Here is a 20,671-nt window from a genome sequence, read left to right as displayed (position 1 = left end):
GACCGACAGGAGCCGGATGTAGATCGATCCTGAGAGACACAGCCAGAATACAGCAAATACAGAGGCGAATGCCAGCAGCAAACCACTGAACTGAGAATAGGACCCCTGTTGAAGGAATCAGAGAAAGAACTGGAAGAGCTTAAAGGGGCTCGAGACCCCATATGTACAACAATGCCAAGCAACTAGAGCTTCCAGGGACTAAGCCACTACCTAAAGACTATACATGGACTGACCCTGGACTTTGACCTCATAGGTAGCAATGAATATCCTAGTAAGAGCACCAGTGGAAGGGAAGCCCTGGGTCCTGCTAAGACTGAACCCCAGTGAACTAGACTGTTGGGGGAGGGGCAAAATGGGGAGGGTTGGGAGGGGAACACCCATAAGGAAGGGGGGAGGGGGAGGGGATGTTTGCCCGAAACCGGGAAATGGAATAACACTCGAAATGTATATAAGAAATACTCAAGTTAATAAAAAAAAAAAGAAAGAAAGAAAAGAAAAAAAAATAATTCATTCACCACTGTAGGAAAGAACTGAGAACTGTAGATTGTCAGCTACGACCACTGTCCTTAGAAAACATTTGGAAAAATAAATTGTTTATGAAGTTAACTGGTTTTGTTACTGGCTCAAATGTAGAAAACCATAGGGAACAATTTGAAGTTCAGAAAGGCACACTTTTAATAGTTAAGCTAGGGAATTTTATGGTCAGGAAACAAGTGCTTACTGCATCTTTCAATTGTGTGTGTGTGTGTGTGTGTGTTTGCGTGTGTGTGTATTTGTGTGTATGTATATATGTGTATATATGAAATGCTTGGTGCTTTGCTCCACCAATGTATATATATATATATCTGTCTGTCTGTAGGTCTGTATACATGCATCATTCACTCAGTGAGAGTGTGTTTGTGTGTGTGTGTGTGTGTGTGTGTGTGTGTGTGTGTGTGTGTGTGTATGTTATATGAATTTTCTCTTTTCCTTTCTTTCTTACAGGCTCCTAAGAGTTAAAAGCATTCAGAGGTTTTTGTTTGTTGGTTTGTTTTGTTATTGTTGTTCATTTGTTTTGTTGGCTGGCACACCCTGTGGCCCACCAATGATTCAAGCTTTATTCCCTCAGAGAAAGTCTGCTCAATAATTTCTCTAATCGCTGGCAGCCACGACTAGCAGTCCCTGTTGGTCTCTATCTGGACCAATCCCATCCCTCGTAGTGCTCACCACCATCAGCTACTTACAGCACTGACCCCAATCGCCTATGTAGCAGTATGCTGACTGACTTGGTTTACTTCCTGTTGTGCAGAGGTGGTTTCTTGACAGGGGGATGAACTGGAAAGGGAGAAAGTCTGGCTGGCAACTATGGTCAGGATGTAAAACATGAGAGAATAAATTAATAAAATATAAAGGGAGTAATTTATTGATACTTTGATCATACCAAACTTCCTGATTGATACATGGAACAATTAAAAGTAATGTTTAAATTTGGTTGTATGTTGTAATTAATTTATTATGTATATTTGTTACCAAAAGTTGCATGTTGTACCATAAAATAACTTCTTAAAAAGTTGGATGAAAATGCACATGTTATCTCTTCAAAAAAATTTCATAATGGAGATCATTTTTTCTGAAATTTTTATATAAATATCACTGTACTGCAGTAAAATTACTAATAAAAGTACCACAAAATAAGTAAAGTAGGCCAGTGAAATAGTTACCTACTTAAACATGTGTCTAGCCATGAACTCTATATACCTTAATGAAATTCTATATAGCTGGAGTAGTTATTCTAAAGCTAGGTTCTTTCTTAGGATATTAGAACTCAATGTTAATTACACTTTATACATAAATCTACCTGAAAAATATTGGTGACAGTTGAAATTTGAGAAAAACATTAGACTATGTCTTTTGTAATTCTTCTTTTCTTTTAGTTTCTTCTTTTCCCCCATCTTTATTAAATTGAGTATTTCTTATTTACATTTCAAATGTTATTCCCTTTCCCGGTTTCCATGCCAACATTCCCCCTAACCCCTCCCCTCCCATTCTTGTGATCTTTTGCTTGCATTCTGTTAACCATTATCAACTACTACCTATAGGTTAGAAAGGTGACCTCTGTAAATGATAAGAGATCAAGAAAATACAATCTGATTGCAGTTTGAATCACAATTCATTCTACAGAAGGAATCTATTCAATATTGTGGGGCACGTTAAATTGTGTCACCAGACAGAAAAACTGGTAATGTCAAGCCAATTAAGCAACACAACCCTATTACTGGCACCACATTGTGGTCTTTCCCAACTGATGCAAACCACAGATCGAGGCCCACATAGACCTCCGTAGGAACTCCAGATTAAGCAAAGACTTGAGTAACCCCGGCCCTTGGTCTACTGGCTCTTTGGCACTAGCACAAAAGACCCAGGTCTTTTCATTCTGAGTACAGAAATTCTGTCCTTTTCCCACTTTTGTTTTCGGGTGGAGTGACTGTACCGACATGGTCTAAAACCAGACATTCCAATTGACCATTAACAAAGACTCCATCCATCCCTGCCAAGAAGGTGCCACCAAACCCATGCTTCTCGTCTTTCCATTCTACTTTAAAAGTTTACACACACACACACACACACACACACACACACACACACACACACACACACACACAGACACACACACACACCAGTCTTCTAGCAATACCAGTGAAAAATAAACACCGTTGGAGGTGGGAGTGGGGAGAACCTTCCTGCTAGAACAAATATCCATCATCCTCAGTGTGGCAGAGCAGGCTCCTCCCCTCCATCTAGGTGACAAGAGCCCGTCAAGCAAATCCTAATGGATGAGATCTTGTTGTTGAGAATTTAAAAAATAACCACACCTGAAACCTTTAACCCCAGATTTCGTTTTTCTGTTTAAATGCCTAATTTTCTCCCTAACAGAAACACCAGAAACAATGTTCATGAAATTTAACCCAAAATGGTTCTAAATTTTTTCAATTTGCTTAAAATCTCTTTTAAGCTTCAAAAATCACATTTAATCTACCCCCATAGTTAAAACCAACTACATTAATAATCACTATTTAATACTTAATAAAATGGTACTGACTACTTAAGCCAGGTTCTTTATAAGACAAGCTACTGCCTACCCCAGATATATAATTAATATGGTATTTTTTCCTCAGCTTCCTAAAGCAGGTAAGTTTACAACTCTTCTCTGCTTTCCTTAATTCCACACAGGTAACTCCACACTTAAAGGATTCCATCTAGGACTAAAATTCCTTAAACATTCCATTGTTTTTCTAGGACTATAGCAACAGACCGTCAATGGGTTTCCAATCAAACTGTTATAGGCTTAACATATACAATGTGCAGTGTTTCTCTGCTATGATTATTCTACAGGTTTATCTCTACAGAAAGGGAAAAAGACAGTTCTGTCACTCCAGGTCAGATGGAGATTGACCCTCCATCTCCTTGGACCCGCCTCGGGCTGAGAAGCTCCTCTCATCCAGATACATCATCTCACTCAAGACTTTTGACACATGACAGCCTTGGTTCCTTCCAGTGACAGATGAACTCCCTTGCCAGACCCTAATGGTTACCAAACTTCGGAAACTTACAAGATCATAAGGAAAACGTTATGTCAATAGAGATAAAACAAATGTCGTTCAAACCCAGGATTAATGCCCCGACAAACTCTGTACAAACTTACTCTCCATTTCAATTCACTGAACAATTAAGTTGATTCAACAATCCCTTGTGGTCCTAGCCACCACCCCTCACTACCTGTCTGGCTTATGTTGTATTTTTTTTAATGCTTTCTCCCTGCCCCATCCGAAGTTTAATTACAAATAACATAAGAGACAGTCACTCCAATGACACCTCCCCTTTAAGAAAAGAAAAGTTAAGAAAAAGGAGAAGTTGTGGGGCACATTGAAACCTGTCACCAGACAGAAAAACTGGTAAGGTCAAGCAGAGAGCAATTCTAATAATTGAGCATGATGGGTGTTTGAATCTGCTTCCAATCTGATTCATCTCCTGGAGCAGGTAATCCCACTAACAGAACCATGAGAACTAGTCACATAGCATGGAGCCCAGAGTTCTCCATGCTAATGAGTTATCTAGATGGGTCTTGCCTGAGGGTTTAACCAGTCAGCTTCCCTTCCTGGACATTAGTTACTGCAATAAGTATATCATAGGCACCCTTGTCACCATGAATAATCAGTTTGGACAAGCAAGAATTTTGCTCTCTCATCAAAAACTGCCTTGGGGAAAAGTATTTCTTACCAAGCTGCACTGCCTAGGTGTCCTGTAGAGGGCCCCTCTGCACTTTTGACACTCACATAGAACCACAGCCTTGGCCCCACCCTGTGTCATTTCTCATGCAGAGAAACATGGATTGATACCTCCCATCCTTGGCTATGTTCTGCCTCCCATGAGCAGGCATCTGTGTATCAACAGCCCAGCACCCTGATGGTGGCAAGGAAGGAATGTAGTCAAGCACATCTGAGTTGCATCTCCCAAGGAATCCTTCACACACCATGGTGGCAAGGAGAAATTCAGACCCACAGAGTTAATTATAAATAGAATTAATAAAAGTATACTTTTGATATTGATATTGAATATTTTCTTAATCCAAACTTTAAATATCATGTTACTATTTAGCAATGACCTGGAGAATTATTAGCATTATTATTATATTATAGCAATATATTATATAGAGATGGATTATATATTATAATCTATATTATCATTATTCATACAATGTGAGTTTTAGAGAGCTACCTTCTTGATATTTATCATTTTTTATAGCAGCAAAAGTAGGATGAGTGAATAAACAGACATTTTAATACTAACATTTCATAATGCATCATAATAGTGCTACCAAAATTATTAATAATTATTATTAATTTTTGAAACTTTATCTAATTTAGAAATATTTGGAGATGAAGCTTTTGCTAAGTTTTCATCTTGGTTTAGTATTATTTTTAATTTATTCAGTTTCCCTTTTCTATATGTATTGTACTGGACTCTGGACCATGTGAATATTCTTGAAATGTAATTATGATCCGAACTGTTAGAACTGTTCTCATTTTTTTAATTGTATAAACTCCCAGGGGCATGTTGGATCTATGAGAGAAAATTATTGTTCTTCTCTATTAAGTTATTGGCATTTCAAAGATGAAATTTAGCTCCATATTATTTCTCAATGTTTTTATACTTATGAGGGTACTTTTATGAAAATTAGAAAACAAATACAGACTAGAAAGTAATGTTCTAATGGTTTTTAAAGTATTTTTAGTGCCAAAATTTTCCTTCAGTAAAAATGTTATTCTTAAGTAATAAGTATATTAAGTCTAGATTTTTAAATGTATTTGGAATAAGTCGATATAGGTCTTAATATTTAAGCATAAAAATTTATAATTGTCTATTTAACCTTGTCAAAAATGTGAAACTGATGCTAGTTCCAGATAAAACTTTTAATGACTAGATTTAAAATCTTTACTTTCTTTGTAGATTTTTTTTGTTTTTGAATAGAACAATGTGAATACTCACTGCACTGTTGTGTTTTATTAATCGCTACTTCCTCTGCCTTACTTTTGTCTCAATTATCTTTCCAGACTGACAAGCAAACTTCATAAACTTCCAGCAATGGAAAAGTGATTCATACATTTAAATTTTTATGCATAAAATCATTTAACAATAATGAGAAGTGATAAATATATATCAGTTAATGTAAAATTTTGATGAATGTGTCACCCTTACTATTTTGGTCTTCTTTGTATCTGTGTGAAAAATGTCACTCTAAGACTTCACTGACAAATACTGTTTAAAATGATAAGAGAATCTGCAGAAAAACTGGTTAAACTTTCTACTTTTAAGAATATCATTAACTTGAGTGTAAAGTATGGTATTTGTTACCTATAGCAAATGTTATACCACATTCAAAATATTTTTTCCATAATTTAGGTTTTCTTGATGTAGGAAATAGATCCCTATAGGCAGCAACAACAACACCATGCTGATGGTGAAAACTGCTCATAAATGTTGCAATGAAGTTAAAAGGGAGATTAAGTGTTAGAGTATGAGGCAGTGAAGAATATGAATAAATGAACATGTATTTGGGTATAATAACAATGTTAGACAGATAATAAGGCTGTGTGCCAGTAAAGCAGGCCAACTGGCTCTCAAAATCCTAGAGAGAATATGAATGACACTCTTATCTTTCCTTATATTATACTTCTAATACGACTAATTAAAATATACTAATTTACCAATAATGATGTCATCTAACAGGAAGCTTCCATCTAAACTATCACCTCAGACAACCCCATAGACAAGGTACCAAATATGAAGTAACCAAGAAAGAAGGCAGCTGCAATTCAAAGTTTAAGATAGAATTAACTATCTACCACGGCTGATCCATGTAAACATGACAACAAAAGTAATGCAGCCTAATTAATAGCAAAATTCATATCTGAAATTTCAGGGGATCAATTTAATGCTGCTCAAATAAAATAAGTGAAAATCAAAACTCCCAAATCTGGAGTCAGGGAAAAGCCCAGTGCAGGACTTCAACCACACCTGCCTGTGTAAACTGATCACAAACTGCATCGTCATTGTCTCTAGTTAAGTTAGTACTAAACATATGAAATGTGTGTGACCTGCATTTTCCTCTGTACCATGACAATCCAGAGAACTGATCCATTTCATAGCAATTACCTCAAGATTTCTTTCATCCACTGCCATAGTCCACAAAATTGCAAACAAAGAAATAGATTTTCTCTTTATGGAAAACAAGCTACCACTTTTAGGAGTTTTTCTTACTTTTTTTTAAATTTTTCATCTTAGGAAATAATTCTTAATAAAGCCTGCTTTTGACTTGCATACTCATACAAGTATCTATATGATTAATCTTCTATTATGTAATACAATAAATCAGGGCCGCTGCACCACGTCAATCTTTAATAGTCATGAATGTTGGGCCATAGTTCTTTAAATCAATCATACTAAGGATATAAAAGGTCTTATCATTTTTTGAAACCTGTGGAGCAGTCCAATATACCTCCACATATTACATCTCTTATTCCTGCTTCTACTGGGATCAGATTCTCTTGGTCGATAAATAACAACTGTGCAACATGCTGGATTACATTCAAATGTATGATTACCTCAATTAATGAAAACACACCAGACTAGTGAAACTAATCCAAGGATAGTATATAGCTGAATGAATTTACTGAGACAGCCATTAAAGCATGGGTGACTTGTACATATTGCACCTCTAAGAAGTTGCTGATGACAAGAAGTGCATGCTGACAGGAGCCTGATATAGCTGTTTCCTGAGAGGCTCTGCCAGAGCATGACAAATACAGAAGTGAATGCTAGCAGACAACCATTGAACTGAGAACAGGGTCCCCAGTGGAGGAGTTAGAGAAAGGTTTGAAGGAGCTGAAGGAGTTTGCATAAAAACAACATAAAAACAACAATATCAACCAACCAGAGCTCCCAGGGACTAAACCACCCTCCAAAGACTACACACGGACAGACTCATGGCTTCAGCTGCATATGTAGCAGAGGATGGCCTTGTTGGGTACCAATGGGAGGAGAAGCCCTTGGTCCTGCCAAGGCTTGACACCTAGTATAAGGGAATGTCAGGGTGAGGAGGTAGGAAGGGGAGGGTAGGTGGGTGGGTTTTGGAACACCCTTACAGATGAAGGGGGAGGGGAGATTGGATAGGGGGTTTATGGACAGGAAAATTGGAAGGGGACAACATTTAAAATATAAATAATAAAATATCCAAAAAAAATGAATAAATAAAAGTCATCATCTATAGTGACTACTTGTGAAATCTGTATGACTAGCAATTTATGCAAGTCATATGGGCAACTCTCAACTGAAGAGTCTCTTTTCTCTCCCTCAATATATATGTATCAGTTTTGTAACATTTGGGGAGGAATTTCTTAGTCTTGTAAATTTCATAAAATTACTGAATAATAGTAGGTCTCTTTCTCCCTTCCAGAAGGGAAAGTTTCATTCCAGGTCAAACAGCTTATCAGCTTATGTTATGCAAAATGATTGTTTTGTATGCAATTAGTTACCAAAGATATTCATTTACATAAAATTTGATGAAGCAGTAAAAGGTAACAGATATATACTCCAAAAGTAGGTTGCAATCTTTGAAACCACTTTATTTTCTTAGTCATCTTAATTTTGAGACATTGATGTGCAATGTTTTTTCTACTGGAGTTAGTTTTCCTGTAGATATGTTACAACTTCGTGTAAGTAATCCATTTTTCCTTTTTTAAATTGAAACTAGATACTTCTCCCATACAATACTTAACAATCCCTGTTTTATTTTGCATCACTCATCCTGACTTAGACTATCACCACACCTTTATATGATTCCCTCCATGTCATCTTTAGAAGAGAACAGGCAACCAAGAGACAAAACTAAACAGACTAAATAAGATTAAGAAATAAAGGGGGGACCTCATTTAGAAACTGGACTTGGCAACCCAATAGTCTGAAGTGCAGGCAGAGTGGAAATACACTTGCTCCTACTGTTAGGTGTCTCAAAAAACACCAGTCTAAAAGCCATACATGGATTTCTCCATAAGAGGGGGAAAAAAAGCCCCATTCAGAGAGTTGCCTGTAGAAGAGAGGATGGGACAGGATAACAGTGGGGAAGAGGAGAGGGTGAGTGTAGGGGTGGACATACAGACACACACACACACACACACACATACACAGACACACAGGGAGATACAGAGGGGAAGAGAGAGAGAGAGAGAGAGAGAGAGAGAGAGAGAGAGAGAGAGAGAGAGAGAGAGAATCAATAAACTTTTTACTAAGAATTAGTAAAAAATTACTGAGTTTTCTGCCCAGATTTTGGTACAATGTAAATATGCCTGAATTTTTCCTCTTTTTAAAAGGGAAAAAAATAGACTGCCAGATGTGTTGGAATGTATTTCCGAAGAATTAATTCTAAATTTAGAAAATGGCTTAACATTTTTTGAAAGTCAGAGCCTTGGACTGTACATTTCCCAGACTCCCGTTAGATATTCTAGCTTTCCTATTCTGATGGAGACAACCACTTAGAACTACTAAATACTTTGTGAGTCATTAGTCTGTAATCCTATTTTTCATTCTTTCTGCCCCTGTGTCTTCTGCATTCACCTCCAGTACTGCGTCACAATTGTCTGTTGGGAGGAATTGTGCTCCTCTTCCACATATTTCTTTCTCTAAATGGTATTCCTGAATTCTTCAAGCTTACTAAATCATTTCTACTGTGACTTCTCGAGTTCTGTGTGTATCTCTACCATTTGAAATTCAAGGCTGTGTTTTAGTGTTCCTTTCATCTCTATGTTTATATGTTGGTTCACCAATTTCATAAAATTGAGGACCAACAGTTTTTCATACTCAGGAAAGAACGATGGTCCTTTACAAATAGTTGCTGAATTAGTGACGAAATGTACGACATTCGTCTTGAAATACTGAAATGTTGGTCATTAAATATTTATGTAAAAATGTGACCAAAATGTTTAAATGTGAAAGATATAAATCAGCACTTCAGGAATTAAGCAGTTTCCCTTGCTTTCTGCTGCATTAACACTTGTCCAGATGTTCTTTTTTTTTAAATGATCACTAAACCTAAATTTTTGTAAAAGAACATATTCACATATACACACTCATGTACTCTGTATAAAAGAAAACTTAAATAATTAAATATCTTTTGAATATTTTTAGTATTTAAGATAAAGTCTTAATTTATTCATATCTGTAATGTTCTGCCAAGTTCCTAAAACTTCATTCCTTATTTTCAACATTATTAGGGCTGGGGATGATTTTTTATATGCCATAAGAATAACAATAAACCTTTTTCTTATTTTATTTTCTTCCTCACCTTTTATTTTATTATCATTACTACTTTTAGATATGTGTTTATATTCCAGTGACGGAATAAAAGGATGCATATGGGGGGGGCAGGAAAATTTAGGAGGAGTTGGATGAAGAGAGACTTTAATCAGAATATCTTATTTGAAAATATCTACTTTCAATAAAAAGAAAAACAATAAATCTTCAGGGTAGCACAAGCCTAGCTATTTGGAAGGACGAAACAGAAGGAGCACACACAGGTGGCTTGCCTGGGCTGCAGAATTAGCTACTATTTTAAAGGGTAGCATGTGTGAGAATAGTTTTTAGAAGTAAAGGAATGGAAATACAAAGGGATTTGAGGATAAGCTCACTGTTATAGCATTTGAATAATCACAAACAGGCCTCCCCCAAGACTGAATGTGCTGTTTGGACTTTGATCACAAAATGTAAGCGGTTAGGGAAGATGTTAACTTTATTGGTAAGGTCTTGTTAAATGAATATATTTGTTATTACAGGAAACTGAACAGGAGAGAAGAGGAAAGGGGAAATTTTCTGATAATAATTAATAGTGTAATCACAATGGAAGTAAGCCTCAAGTTGCTTCGAAGACTACTTCTTTCCTGAATATATTTTAAAAGATAATGATTACTTTTGTGTGAAGATTTTAAAAGATAAGTTATTATTGTCATGAATAATTTAATTATCCCCCTGACAGTGACAAAATTAAAGTCTATTAATGAAACTACATAATAACTTAAAGATTCTACATCAATGCCAAGTACATTTCACAGAAAAAGTATTGAGATACCGGGGGACAAAATGGATATAAGATACTAGTTTTGAGTAGTCTCCAAAGAAACCTCTGTATGCTTTCCAACTATATGAATAAAAATATTTAAATGTTATGCTGTTTTTTAAAATTATCACTAAAATATAATTATGTTACAAAAGTCAAGAGGAAAGCCCCCAGGATTTTATACACGAGCCCTACGACCAGTGTTTATAAGAGGAGGAAGACCTCAGAGCTCCAGAATGTGGGGTGCAAAGGAAGAGTTGTGGTTATCTAACTTTCTTTGAACATAAGTATATCTCTGGAAGGGCAGAAATAGGGCCATTGTCCTAACTGAGTGTCCTGTGTCTTTCCTACTTTCTCCTTAGAGCCTTAGAACTTGGTACTTAGAATTAATAACTTAGAGTCAACCCCTTATTGCAGATGTTACAGATACTGCTATGTCCTTAATCACCAAGGAAGGCAAAATATCTAACATGTTAGTATTTGTATGGAGAATACTACTGAATATATATATATATATATATATATAATTACACTCCAGATTTTATTCCCCTCCCAGTCCCAGTACACCCTCTGACTGTTCCACATGCCATACCTCCTATCCTCACCCTGTCTCCACAAGGATGTCCCCACCCCACCCACGCCACCAGACTTCTAAAGTACCTGGGGCCTCCAGTCTCTTGAGGGTTAGGTGCATCTTCTCTGACTGAACCCCAGACCCAGCAGCCTCTGCTGTATGTATTGGGGTCCTCATATCAGCTGGTGTATGCTGCCTGGTTGGTGATACAATGTCTGAAAGATTTTGATATTCCAGGTTAATTGAGACTCTTATAAGGTCGCCCTACTCCTCAGCTTCAACAGATTTCCCCTAATTCAATCACAGGGGTCAGCAGCTTCTGTTTATTTGTTCGGTGCAAATATCTGCATCTGACTCTTTTAACTGAATAATTTTTAGCGAAAATATTTACAATGCCTTTGTAAGTTCAAAAATAAATGTGCAAATGTGGCAACCAGTATTAGTACACTGGTTAGTGTATACCTGCTATTATTAAACTCTATCAGTTGGAAGTTAGAGGTAGGTTGATTAAGAAATCAGAGTTATCCTCAGTTATATAGAAAGTCTAATACTAGCCTGGGTTGCATTGGATCATATCTCAATAAAGTCTTTAAGGTATACTTTTAAACATAATGTCTTTATTTTTATGACATGTTCATTATTTCTAAAATTGCTACACACATCATACACACACAAACACACACACACAAACATACACACACACATATATATATATATACATATATATATATATAAATATATATATATATATATAATCATGGCATTCAAGATGGCATTATGGTTGTTAGGTTAAATGTATGCTGCTCACTACAGCAATTACTCAGCAATTTTTTAATCATGTTTTTCTCTGTTAAGAGACATTGATCTCTATAACACCTCAAATAATAAAACTGGTAAGAAAGAAACCTTTTAAAAATCATTTAAAATTTTAAGAAATACTAATTGTTCACAACAACAACAACAAAAACTCGATACGCTGTCAAAAACTATTTGTACATTGAGTATATACAAATAGCTATGTTAAACAAACGCAAAATATAGTTGTGTTAAAATATTTTAGCTTAGCACTTATGTTACTTAGTTAGTTACATAGTATCAAGAAGAGATAGAAGCCCAGTTTGCTTGTCTATATTTAGTTATATTTTGGGCTTCCAAATTGTTCATTCAAAAACTTCATTGAAAATAATTCTAACTCACGCTGCAAAAGCAAATCCCTTGTACAATGTACCATCAACAATATATTGTCCTACCCTGAGAGGTGTTCATTCTGGTAATTTTAAACAAGGCTTTCAACTTGTGTAGAGAGTAGAAAATTTGCCCGGTGCTTGCATGCATTGCAAATTTACTGTTTTATTTTATTCAGCCCTAATGGTTTTCATTATCCCCCTAGTTGATAGAATCCATTTCTAAAACCAATAATCTCTTGAAATCCACTGAGCCTCAAATTACTCATTAGGGGACATTTTCAAAGATCATTACCTTTCCCATAGATTTTCACTCTTGTTCTCCTACATTCTCCCTGGCAATGCTCCTTATATCAAGAGAAGGCATTTACTCATTGACAGAGGAGGGTACCATGAAATACAAACCAGGGGCCGATTTACTTCTAGGAACCTTCTACTGCACTGACTCATGATATATCACCTCGTACTTAGTATTTTGTCTGCAGATGTAATAAAACATCGTTAAAATATAAATTAGATCTCATATTCTTTGATAATTTATTTCATTGCCTTATCATAGTGTTAGAATATGAATAAATGTTTATTTTTCTTTATTGATTTACTTTAAGAGGTTAATAAAAAATTAATCTGAAAATAATACCATTAAATCACTTAATACTTTACATAACAATATAGATGTCTAATATCAAAGATTTTTTGTTGTAATAAAATGAATAACTAATTTTTTAAAAAGAAAATAACTTAATAGATAATTTTTTTCTGGAAAATGTTTCTTCCACTAAAATTTAATATTGTGCTGTTGTATGAAGAACCTTATAATACTGTACTCTGGAAAACCCTGCATACATATTCTAATATTTTGCATGGGAAATATTTAAATTTCAAAAAAATTGAAATTCTTTCATATAATTTCTCAAAACTTCTGTTCCTTATAATTTAAGTTTTTATTTTTCAACTTTGCGAATAGTTTCTACAACCAGAAACCTCCAAGAATTTAGTTTCACTTTTATCTTAAGTAATTATTAATCACTTGATTATGTGCTTGCTGTTTAGATTAATAGCTCTCTGTTTTTCTTTTTTGTTTATGAAATAACTCTAAGCATAGTGTCTGGCAATTAGAAATTTTAAGGGTCTTTGACCTTTTGATGTTTTCAGCAGTCTTTACATTGGGAGTTTAAAACTGCTATAGTGTCTTCTACCAATAGAGTTGCCAGTGATAATTGCTTAACTTCCCCGGGTCTAAAATAAACAAGATACAAGCAGGGATGACCCAAGCTCTGGCACACAGATGCATAGAACTAGCACAAATTGGGGGACTGTGACAAAGGAAGGGAGGTGCATTACCGTGCTTCATGAATTTGTAGAAATAACGGGACAAACAAGACACATTACCAGAAACAGCTTGGGAAATGATTTTAGGAGGTGCTGAGGTTAGCTAATAGACACCAGCAACATGTTCTAGTCATTAAAATAAGGTTGGGGGGCACTTTTCTTACTGCTTAGCATCTGGCTAGTGTTCATCCTTGATAATGATTTTGTGAGCTGCCTAATAACTTCTTAATAAATTCCCTTTCTGCTTAACCCAGCAAGAGCCTTTTGAAATGCTTACAGATAAAAACACTCGCATGAGGAAAAGTAGTTTCCAAATGTTAAATAACAAGGTTTTTTTTTTTTACACAGTAGATTATTCATAAGATTTACTAAGTAAACTGAACCTTGCATTACAGGCTTGTCTGCCTGAATTCTTTTGAATTTGTCATACACATTACTTATCTCATAGATTTTTAAGTATAGTGTTTTCATTTAGAAACATATATAAATATAATTTTCTTAAATTCTACTACTGCGAAAATGTAGAGAATTTTAATTATTCCAATGAAGGAGAAAAAAATTATCCAAATACTTGTGTACAATCATTGATAGAAAAGACACCTGATAGCAACTGTGTGATTTTAATATATACGGGTTAAAGACTGTGCAAAAATTATGTCTATTATGATGTTATTTAATCTGTAGCTACATATTCTTTCAGAACATTAAATTATCATTTGAACATACACATGAAATACCTTCATTTAAACTATTTCTTGTCATGCTTTGTAACGTTACTAAAGCGGCCTGTTTGCATACTGTTTTCCTACAAACTCTTGTTGCTAATTAATTCAGCCATATAAACCCATAAAATGAACACTAAAAAGACATAAAAAATAATTGACCTCCCTAAGGCAACTTCCTTGGCTGTTCTGGGAGGATATAGATTCATTAAAGTACTTGTCGTTACTTGTGTTCATTAAAGGAAGAAACAATCTATTTTGTCATCAACAAACCAAACATACTTCCTAACCTCTCACCAGCTCCAAGTTACCATTTACTTTAATTGGTCTGACCCTGACTATCCTTCGGGCTTTTGAGAAAATAGGCATATTCAGTGTGGAGTACAATTAAGTGGGCTTCTACAAAGCTCCTGAAGTAGCTTTGTTAAATATAAATTGACAATAAACAAAGTTCAAGTAAAAATGAATTATAAGTGCCTCTTGCATTCCTAGAAGTATGAACAAATTACAGCCAGCCTAAAAACTATGAAAAAATGCTTTAGAAAACTATGGATATTAATCAAATTCTTCTTCAATAAAGATAACAATGATATTACAGGATATCTTTTAAAGATCTGTAGAATAAATATTATATTTATATATGATATGTTGTTATTATAATATGAAAGTTACTGACTAAACAAAGGCAAGTGCAAAACAATGGGTCTAGGTAACCAAATAACACGTGCTTTACATAGAATATAATAATCCCACCAAGTCCCCAAAATGAAGGCTTTGTGTAGTTGAGAGGCAGTGAATTTCCTCCTATCTTCAGTATGAGAAATTGCAAATATAGGTAACAAACTAGTCAAATCTAGTGCTCGGAGGATGGGCTAAATAATCTATCTCTCCATATGCTTGTTTGCATGGAAGCCTTAACTGAAATCAAGGGTAAGGGATTCTTATGAATCTATTTGTTCCGATCATCTGTTCTTACTTTAATATTTACTTTAATTTTACTAATTAATATTTGCTTTATTACTCCAAAGGGTCATTTTTAAGTAATTAAAACTTAAAGAATAAAGAATGATAATTAGGATTCTAAATTTTATTTTTTATTATTTGAATTTTCAGGCATGTACTGAAATTTGTTTCTTTGTTTACTACCCTTTGTTATCCCCCTTTTTCCCATTTAAACTCTGTCTTACTTTGAGTGTCTTTGTGTGTGTGTGTTTCTTACTGATTTCAGTTATTATTTCTTTTATGACTGTGGGGTGGAGTATATTTATTGTAGCATTGGCTACATAGCAGGGGCTATATCACTGAAGAAAATGACAGTTCTTTCCTATATATTCATTAGATGTCCATAATCTGTCAGAGAAGAGTGGGGCTTTGTGAACTACCACAACATACTTTAAAAAAGGTGATGGGCGATTTCTCAGAAAATTAGAAATAGTTCTTCCCAAAGATCCAATTATATCGTTCCTGCACATATACCTAAAAGATACTCCATCATACTCCTAGAGCACATGTTAAATTATGTTCATAGCAGCTTTATTAACAATAGCCATAAATTGGAAACAACACATTTGTCCTTCATCTGAGGAAAAGATACAGAAAATGAGATACATTTATACAATACAATACTATTCATCTACCTATAACAGATGTAACCAAATTTTACAGGCAAATGGATGGAATGAGAAAATTTCATCCTGAATGAGGTAACCTGGTCCCAAAAAGCATGCATGGTGTGTACTCATTGATAAGTGGATAGTAACTTAAATGTTGATAATACCCATGATACACCCCACCAACTCCAAAGAAGTTAACATGAAGGAAAGCCTATGAGGATAATTGAGTAGCATTTAGAAAGGGAAACAACATAACAATAGTCATGGGAAGCAGAGGAAGGGAATGATCTAGATGGGGGATGGGAGAGATTGAGAATATGGGGTCAGGATCAGGCTTGGAAAGAGACAAAAGAGAGTTCTAGAGGGCCAGGAAAATGAATGAAATTCTGAAGCTGACAGTGGACTGTCCTGTAGAGATTCTTTAAGAAGTCACAAAATCCTGGAATGACGGAGTTTCTCAGGAGTCAACTCCTGTGAACTTAGGTGAAATGCTCAACAATGGGGATAAATAGCCTGAAGAGACCATCCCCAGTAGACAGACAGGACCCCCAAGGGAGGTATGATGACACCAACCAACCAACAAAACTTTTGACCCAAAATTGATGGTGTCTAAAAGAAATGCAAGGATAAATATGAAGCAGAGACTAAAGGAATGTTCATCCAGCAACCTATTGGTCAATTTAGAGATCCATCCCATTGGCAGTCACCAATCCCTTACCCTATTAATGATGGTGTTCTGCTTGCAGACAGGAGCCTAGCAAAGCAGCCCTCTGAGAGGCTCTACTTAGCAGTTGACTGAGACAGAGGCAGATACCCACAGCCAAACATTAAGTGGAGGGCAGGGACCCCTGTGCAAGAGTTGGGGGAAGGATCAAAATCCCATAAGAAGACAGCAACAGTGTCAACTAAACTGGATCTCTGGGAGCTCTAGAGACAGAGCTACCAACCAAAGAGCATACATACACTGGTCAGAGGCCTTCTAAACATATGTAGCACATATGTTTATCTATGTAGGAGAGGGTGGGCCTAATCCTGCAGAAACCATTTAATGTACCATTTTGGGGGGAGGCTGGAGGGAAGTGCAGCTCTCTCAGAGGCAAAGGGAATGAGAGATGGAGGGAGGAACTCTGAGAGAGGACTGGGATGGGAGCAATATTTGGGAAGTAAATAAATAAACATTTTCAAAAAATAGGTCATAGGAATTAAATCACATACAGCCTTTGTAGAGGCAGTCACAACATCAGTGATTTTACAAGTGCAGCGATCTTATTCTGTCTTGTGCAGAAGATACTGTCTCTGTTTTATTGCATTGGTGCCAAGTCTATGGATCTTCCATTTTTTCCAGACTTTCTGTAATGTTTCCAAGCCTTGGAGGATATGGATGTCATGCTTAGCGTTAACACTCAATAGTTACCCCTGGTCTTCACATTAAGCAGTTGTATATCTTATACATAATCCTCCTGTCACTACAAGAAGCTTCACTGATGAAAAAAGGAGGAGCATCATTTATAGGGTGAAACATAATCATATAGGAAGCAGTTTGATATGAAATGCATTTGGAAAAATAGTAGTAGGTCCTACTTAGGACCTGTGACTTTTCCAGTGAGGAATACTTGACAGTATGTATGATACCAGGCCTGAGTTTGCCTTTGTGAAGTACAATATTAATCAGAAAGCTGCTGAAAGCCTCAATGGGAGATTACAGGAAGAGAAAATGATATTTGAAAAAAAACTTTTTGTTGTTTTCTTGCTTGTCATTTATAGGTACATATCAACCCATATGCTTTGTATCTTCCCTGGGGATACAAGTTCCAGGAGATGAATGCTAGAGGGAAACTATAAAACATAGAGTGACAGGAAGAAGAAGAAGAGGAGGAGGAGGAGGAGGAAGAGGAGGAGGAAGAGAAGGAGGAAGAGAAGAAGAAATGACAAGAAGCTATTTTAAGACATGATGTTAACAAAAAAAAAATAAGCAGAATTCTCCAATGGATAAACATGATTCTCTAATGTTTCTCCCCATGAAAGGGAAGAAACAGCACAATAATTTCAGAAAAATCTCAGAAACTGACCATAATCACTAATCCCTTCCTGGGCAATATGAACTTCTGAGAGACAGTCTTAGGCTGAGCAGAGGCAGAGACCAGTAGAGCTTCCTGAAGGCAAGCTCAGACCAATGGATCTAATTCAAAAGGATTCTCCCATTTGTTAGTCTGCCTGCAGTTTGTGCACTGTATCCCATATTTTCTTCTAGCTTTTATTGGTTTTCATCCATGCTGGGAAATGTTTTGGTTATGCGGTCATCTTTGAGTTTTTCCTGCTTCTGAAAGGAATTCCGACCTATTCACATAAGCAAACCCAGTGAAATCAATTGGTTTTCTAAAGTGGACTTTTATGGAAGTTGTTTTGGTCTGTCATCACTTTCTCTCGAAATGTTAGTAGATGTTCATTTATAGCTCCCATGAATAATGTCACTGAGTAACTCACATGCCCAAGACTGGGGTTGATTTCATGAATACACCTTATTATTTGAGGTAATCTATTGACCTGGAGAGGCATAATATTTAAGAAATTTATAGAATTTTTGAACTGCTGTCTTCTAGTTTACAAACAAGCACATTACTTGATGTTTCATCATTCCTGGCTAAGAATTTATTTTTTTTAACTAACTTCTTTGAACATCTTTAGTTTCTAAATACAATCTTTTTAAAAAGAAAATTGACTTGTAAATCTCTGAGCCTATTCAATATTTTCTTCTGTCTACTATGATGGCTCCAATATACTGTGATAACTGACTTCCCAAATAAAGTAATATCTCTCTCTCTCTCTCTCTCTCTCTCTCTCTCTCTCTCTCTCTCTTCTCCCTCTCTCCCTCTCTCCCCTCTCTTTCCCTTTATAATTAAGGAGAGTCTTTCAAATTTATATTTTCTCATTTCTGAGAGAATTGCAGTGTTATACCACGAAGTATAATATATTGACACATTAGTTACTTTGAACTGGTCTCACTTTTAAACTCTAGGACACCAGAAACAATCTAGAAAATGGAATAATAAGGAAGAATAGAAGAGCAAGAGAACTGGATGGAGAAGTGGCTTACTTCTATCTGTGTTTAAGAGATTTGGCCAACATCAGATTAATATGGCACAAAGTGAGATTTAACTTGGAATGAGCTTTGAAATTCTGTTACTTTTTTTCAGGACACAATAATTAAATGACAATTATTGCTATATACAGACTGGGGACATTGGTTTCCTTTATGGGAAGTTGTTAGATTATATATATATATAATACAAACAGCAAGTGGAAAATGCAGGTTCATTAACAAAATTATAATAGCCATGGATTTGAATATTGGAATTTTATTGAACTCAGTATCCCAGGCTTCTATGGACTCATCCTTAATCTGATTTTTGTGACAATATATTGAAGTGACTTACTTTTCAGTGCATTTTACATGATAATACAATCTATTGTTAATTGTTAATAAATTATTTGTATGTTTGATTATAAACATGTATAGATAGAAAAATATATTAATTATTCATTGAAGTAATATGTCCATTAATTAATTATAATAAATGTTAAACTATCAACTGTCATTTAAATAACAAAATTTGAAATAGTAAATAGCACACTTTAGTTTTGATATTTACTTTTGCAAGATTATTTATTACAGCTCCAGAGTTATTTTACCTATGTCTGTCCATGTCATAATTTAAATTTCCCTCTTGACAACTAACTCTAAAGAGATACAAAGAAGAAACATTTTCTTTTTTCTGTGCTCAGGAATTTTATTTCCATTTAATAAAAATTCCAAATTGTATGTACCATCTAATCCCACGGGTGATATTAATGGTTTCTACATGGAACCTCGGGTTTATAAATACAGTTCTGTATAAGATTTCAAGAATAATGATTATACTTGAATAAATATGTCTTAGGCGTGTGCAAATATCTAAATATCTGAGTTAAAAATACTTGCAGAAAAAATTAATATTCATAAAATGTACACCGTCCTGCCATAGATTTGATTTTTTTCCATAAAGCATTAATGTTCCAGAAACTATAACCAATCCAAATGTGCAAAAATCTGTCTCTATTGAAGAGACTATGGGGTCGTTAAAACTGAACATGTGCTAGTAGTCAATAAAAGGCAAAACTAAACAAAGCAAAAATGAAGCAAAAAGAATGGAATCACATTATAATTTTTGTTTATATTATGATCAGATATTTACTGCTGACAAATAAAATATTTTAGAGAGATGTTGGCAATATCTTCAATCAACATATATTCAAGTATATGTAGCAACCAAAATATGTAAATGATATTTAGTAGGACTCTTTTTGAAGTTTAAGGTAAGTTTTCGTGAGACAATAAAGTATAAAAATCATGGGCACCATGTTGATAAGAATACATAGGTGTTCACTAATAAAGTCTGAAAAGCATTATGCTGCACACCCCAAACAAGAAATCAACAATTAAACATTCTTTTTATCCCACTTAAGGAAATAATAAGATCCTCAATTGGAATACAATGGAAGACTAGAAGTTATATTTCTTGAAAACTGACTGTTATAAACTTTGCATGTGATTATCTTTTTTT

Source organism: Rattus rattus, chromosome 12 (assembly GCF_011064425.1).
Source record: "Rattus rattus isolate New Zealand chromosome 12, Rrattus_CSIRO_v1, whole genome shotgun sequence".
In the NCBI taxonomy this organism is placed as follows: Eukaryota; Metazoa; Chordata; class Mammalia; order Rodentia; family Muridae; genus Rattus; species Rattus rattus.
This window is presented reverse-complemented; position numbering follows the sequence as displayed.